Below are 6,724 nucleotides of genomic sequence, written 5' to 3'. Positions count from 1 at the left end.
ATACCCCTTTTCTCTTTTCATAAGCAGACGAGGTTTGAAGCCAACCTTGACCCACTGCTTGGATGACATCACTTGCTGCCTTTCCAATGAAGCAAGTTTAATTTAATAATAGGTGAAAAACCATCCCTACAAAGGTGTTAATAAGATACTTGGCTTTGTGGACACTTTTCAGAGCACAAATTTGTTAGCATAAAAATAAAGCCAGAAAATGAAGAGCTGTTTAATCACTCAATTGGATTTTTCTGCCAGCATATTTCTTTTTCTCTGCAACCCACTGCTAAATTGTGCTTCGTGGCTGTTTTTTTTATAAAATCACTTAATCAAATCTAACTCTGATTACATCAGAGAAGGCCAGGTACCCTACACCATAACAGGGGTTTTCGAAATTTTGACTTGTCTACTTAAAGATCACCAAAATCTGATAACAAGGTCAATTACGTCCCTAGGTGGGATTGAACCACCAACCTTTTGGTTAACAACTGAACACGCTAACTGTTTGTGCCTCAGAGACACTTTGCGAAAGTACATACTGACAAAGGCTAATAAGCATTCATCTAGAACGTTTCCTAGAAAAACTTTAAAAAGTCAATAATCTGGAGAGTTTTTGTAAGATGTTTCTTCCATCAACCAACGAAGAAACACATTGGTACTTTCCCATGATGAGTGAGTGCTTCAGGATCTCTTGCACTTACATGTGCAGCAGAGTACTGCAATGGAAACATGCTGGGCCCATAACCCAGAGGTAGGCAGATTGAAACTATCCTCTGCTATATGCATTTTTTTTTGTTAATTAAAGTAATCCAAAACTGGGATTGATATTTTTGCTCTTTTATTTTTACTTAAAGTACAATAACTTTTACCATTTTAATTTGTTTTAATAGTATATTGACAGTATTGTTTTCTTTCAAAAATCCACTTAATTTTCTTTACCCTATTATTAAAATGGTAATTGACAAAAACAAACTACATTGTCACCAGAAGAGCAATACAAAATGTACAAGTGATATATTAAAATCATCTTTCCAGCTTGAATTTCAATGATGCATTGGGGCAACGATTTTGTGAGAAACACCTTCACCCTTAAATAAAGATTTTCTTAATTCCTTACCTGTGTGCTAATTAGATATCACCTTGTTTTCACATTAAACAGACTTCCACATGCGAAAGCAGCAAGGATGCAGTGGCGTTAATGTTTCCTGGTGTCAACCTGTATTATTTCAGTAGATATTGAAATGAGGATGCATCTTGCTGCCTTTCCAATGAAGCAAGTTTAATTTAGTAATAGGTGAAAAACCATCCCTACAAATATGTTAATCAGATACTTGGCTTTGTGGACACTTTTCAGAGAACAAATTAGTTAGCATAAAAATAAAGCCAGAAAATGAAGAGCTGTTTAATCACTCAATTGGATTTTTCTGCCAGCATATTTCTTTTTCTCTGCAACCCACTGCTAAATTGTGCTTCCTAGCTGTTTTTATAAAATCACTGAATCAAATCTAACTCTGATTACATCAGAGAAGGCCAGGTACCCTACACCATAACAGGGGGTTTGAAATTTTGACTTGTCTACTTAAAGATCACCAAAATCTGATAACAAGGTCAATTAAGTCCCTGGGTGGGATTGAACCACCAACCTTTTGGTTAACAGCCTTACACACTAACTGATTGCGCCACAGCGACACTTTGCAGAAGTACATACTGACAAAGGCTAATAAGCATTCATCTAGAACGATTCCTAGAAACATTTTAAAAAGTCAATAATGTGGAGAGTTTTTGTAAGATGTTTCTTCCATCAACCAATGAAGAAACACATTGGTACTTTCCCATGATGAGTGAGTGCTTCAGGATCTTTTGCACTTACATGTGCAGCAGAGTACTGTAATGGAAGCATGCTGGGTCTATAACCCAGAGGTAGGCAGATTGAAACTATCCTCTGCTATATGCATTTTTTTTTGTTAATTAAAGTAATCCAAAACTGGGATTGATATTTTTGCTCTTTTATTTTTACTTAAAGTACAATAACTTTTACCATTTTAATTTGTTTTAATAGTATATTGACAGTATTGTTTTCTTTCAAAAATCCAATTAATTTTCTTTACCCGATTATTAAAATGGTAATTGACAAAAACAAACTACATTGTCACCAGAAGAGCAATACAAAATGTACAAGTGATATATTAAAATCATCTTTCCAGCTTGAATTTCAATGATGCATTGGGGCAACGATTTTGTGAGAAACATCTTCACCCTTAAATAAAGATTTTCTTAATTCCTTACCTGTGTGCTAATTAGATATCACCTTGTTTTCACATTAAACAGACTTCCACATGAGAAAACAGCAAAGATGCAGTGGCGTTAATGTTTCCTGGTGTCAACCTGTATTATTTCCGTAGATATTGAAATGAGGATGCATCTTGCTGCCTTTCCAATGAAGCAAGTTTAATTTAGTAATAGGTGAAAAACCATCCCTACAAAGATGTTAATCAGATACTTGGCTTTGTGGACACTTTTCAGAGAACAAATTTGTAATCATAAAAATAAAGCCAGAAAATGAAGAGCTGTTTAATAACTCAATTGGATTTTTCTGCCAGCATTTTTCTTTTTCTCTGCAACCCACTGCTAAATTGTGCTTCCTAGCTGTTTTTTTATAAAATCACTTAATCAAATCTAACTCTGATTACATCAGAGAAGGCCAGGTACCCTATACCATAAGAGGGGGTTTGCAATTTTGACTTGTCTACTTAAATATCACCAAAATCTGATAACAAGGTCAATTAAGTCCCTGGGTGGGATTGAACCACCAACCTTTTGGTTAACAGCCTTACACACTAACTGATTGCGCCACAGCGACACTTTGCAAAAAGCACATACTGACAAAGACTAATAAGCATTCATCTAGAACGTTTCCTAGAAAAACTTTAAAAAGTCAATAATCTGGAGAGTTTTTGTAAGATGTTTCTTCCAGCAACCAATGAAGAAACACATTGGTACTTTCGCATGATGAGTGAGTGCTTCAGGATCTCTTGCACTTACATGTGCAGCAGAGTACTGCAATGGAAGCATGCTGGGCCCATAACCCAGAGGTAGGCAGATTGAAACTATCCTTTGCTATATGAATTTTTTTTTTTGTTCATTAAAGTAATCCAAAACTGGGATTGATATTTTAGCTTTTATTTTTACTTAAAGTACAATAACTTTTACCATTTTAATTTGTTTTAATAGTATATTGACAGTATTGTTTTCTTTCAAAAATCCACTTAATTTTCTTTACCCTATTATTAAAATGGTAATTGACAAAAACAAACTACATTGTCACCATAAGAGCAATACAAAATGTACAAGTGATATATTAAAATCATCTTTCCAGCTTGAATTTCAATGATGCATTGGGGCAACGATTTTGTGAGAAACATCTTCACCCTTAAATAAAGATTTTCTTAATTCCTTACCTGTGTGCTAATTAGATATCACCTTGTTTTCACATTAAACAGACTTCCACATGAGAAAGCAGCAAGGATGCAGTGGCGTTAATGTTTCCTGGTATCAACCTGTATTATTTCAGTAGATATTGAAATGAGGATGCATCTTGCTGCCTTTCCAATGAAGCAAGTTTAATTTAGTAATAGGTGAAAAACCATCCCTACAAATATGTTAATCAGATACTTGGCTTTGTGGACACTTTTCAGAGAACAAATTAGTTAGTATAAAAATAAAGCCAGAAAATGAAGAGCTGTTTAATCACTCAATTGGATTTTTCTGCCAGCATATTTCTTTTTCTCTGCAACCCACTGCCAAATTGTGCTTCCTAGCTGTTTTTATAAAATCACTGAATCAAATCTAACTCTGATTACATCAGAGAAGGCCAGGTACCCTACACCATAACAGGGGGTTTGAAATTTTGACTTGTCTACTTAAAGATCACCAAAATCTGATAACAAGGTCAATTAAGTCCCTGGGTGGGATTGAACAACCAACCTTTTGGTTAATAGCCTTACACACTAACTGATTGCGCCACAGCTACACTTTGCAAAAGTACATACTGACAAAGGCTAATAAGCATTCATCTAGAACGATTCCTAGAAACATTTTAAAAAGTCAATAATGTGGAGAGTTTTTGTAAGATGTTTCTTCCATCAACCAATGAAGAAACACATTGGTACTTTCCCATGATAAGTGAGTGCTTCAGGACCTCTTGCACTTACATGTGCAGCAGAGTACTGTAATGGAAGCATGCTGGGTCCATAACCCAGAGGTAGGCAGATTGAAACTATCCTCTGCTATATGCATTTTTTTTTGTTAATTAAAGTAATCCAAAACTGGGATTGATATTTTTGCTCTTTTATTTTTACTTAAAGTACAATAACTTTTACCATTTTAATTTGTTTTAAGAGTATCTTGACAGTATTGTTTTCTTTCAAAAATCCACTTAATTTTCTTTACCCGATTATTAAAATGGTAATTGACAAAAACAAACTACATTGTCACCAGAAGAGCAATACAAAATGTACAAGTGATATATTAAAATCATCTTTCCAGCTTGAATTTCAATGATGCATTGGGGCAACGATTTTGTGAGAAACATCTTCACCCTTAAATAAAGATTTTCTTAATTCCTTACCTGTGTGCTAATTAGATATCACCTTGTTTTCACATTAAACAGACTTCCACATGAGAAAACAGCAAAGATGCAGTGGCGTTAATGTTTCCTGGTGTCAACCTGTATTATTTCCGTAGATATTGAAATGAGGATGCATCTTGCTGCCTTTCCAATGAAGCAAGTTTAATTTAGTAATAGGTGAAAAACCATCCCTACAAAGATGTTAATCAGATACTTGGCTTTGTGGACACTTTTCAGAGAACAAATTTGTAATCATAAAAATAAAGCCAGAAAATGAAGAGCTGTTTAATCACTTAATTGGATTTTTCTGCCAGCATTTTTCTTTTTCTCTGCAACCCACTGCTAAATTGTGCTTCCTAGCTGTTTTTTTATAAAATCACTTAATCAAATCTAACTCTGATTACATCAGAGAAGGCCAGGTACCCTACACCATAAGAGGGGGTTTGCAATTTTGACTTGTCTACTTAAATATTACCAAAATCTGATCACAAGGTCAATTACGTCCCTGGATGGGATTGAACCACCAACCTTTTGATTAATAGCTGAACACACTAACCGATTGCGCCACAGAGACACTTTGCGAAAAGTACATACTGACAAAGACTAATAAGCATTCATCTAGAACGTTTCCTAGAAAAACTTTAAAAAGTCAATAATCTGGAGAGTTTTTGTAAGATGTTTCTTCCAGCAACCAATGAAGAAACACATTGGTACTTTCGCATGATGAGTGAGTGCTTCAGGATCTCTTGCACTTACATGTGCAGCAGAGTACTGCAATGGAAGCATGCTGGGCCCATAACCCAGAGGTAGGCAGATTGAAACTATCCTTTGCTATATGCATTTTTTGTTTGTTCATTAAAGTAATCCAAAACTGGGATTGATATTTTAGCTTTTATTTTTACTTAAAGTACAATAACTTTTACCATTTTAATTTGTTTTAATAGTATATTGACAGTATTGTTTTCTTTCAAAAATCCTATTAATTTTCTTTACCCGATTATTAAAATGGTAATTGACAAAAACAAACTACATTGTCACCAGAAGAGCAATACAAAATGTACAAGTGATATATTAAAATCATCTTTCCAGCTTGAATTTCAATGATGCATTGGGGCAACGATTTTGTGAGAAACATCTTCACCCTTAAATAAAGATTTTCTTAATTCCTTACCTGTGTGCTAATTAGATATCACCTTGTTTTCAAATTAAACAGACTTCCACATGAGAAAGCAGCAAGGATGCAGTGGCGTTAATGTTTCCTGGTGTCAACCTGTATTATTTCAGTAGATATTGAAATGAGGATGCATCTTGCTGCCTTTCCAATGAAGCAAGTTTAATTTAGTAATAGGTGAAAAACCATCCCTATAAATATGTTAATCAGATACTTGGCTTTGTGGACACTTTTCAGAGAACAAATTCGTTAGCATAAAAATAAAGCCAGAAAATGAAGAGCTGTTTAATCACTCAATTGGATTTTTCTGCCAGCATATTTCTTTTTCTCTGCAACCCACTGCTAAATTGTGCTTCCTAGCTGTTTTTTTTATAAAATCACTGATTCAAATCTAACTCTGATTACATCAGAGTAGGCCAGGTACCCTACACCATAAGAAGGGGGTTTGAAATTTTGACTTGTCTACTTAAAGATCACCAAAATCTGATAACAAGGTCAATTACATCCCTGCGTGGGATTGAACCACCAACCCTGTGATTAATAACCAAACACACCAACAGATTGCGCCACAGAGACACTTTACAAACGTACATACTGACAAAGGCTAATAAGCATTCATCTAGAACGTTTCCTAGAAAAACTTTAAAAAGTCAATAATCTGGAGAGTTTTTGTAAGATGTTTCTTCCATCAACCAACGAAGAAACACATTGGTACTTTCCCATGATGAGTGAGTGCTTCAGGATCTCTTGCACTTACATGTGCAGCAGAGTACTGCAATGGAAAAATGCTGGGCCCATAACCCAGAGGTAGGCAGATTGAAACTATCCTCTGCTATATGCATTTTTTTTTGTTAATTAAAGTAATCCAAAACTGGGATTGATATTTTTGCTCTTTTATTTTTACTTAAAGTGCAATAACTTTTACCTTTTTAATT

The sequence above is a fragment of the Pseudophryne corroboree genome, unplaced genomic scaffold (genome assembly GCF_028390025.1).
Source record: "Pseudophryne corroboree isolate aPseCor3 unplaced genomic scaffold, aPseCor3.hap2 scaffold_739, whole genome shotgun sequence".
NCBI classification, from domain to species: domain Eukaryota; kingdom Metazoa; phylum Chordata; class Amphibia; order Anura; family Myobatrachidae; genus Pseudophryne; species Pseudophryne corroboree.
The sequence above is the reverse complement of the archived record's forward strand: the minus strand, read 5'-3'. Positions refer to the sequence as shown.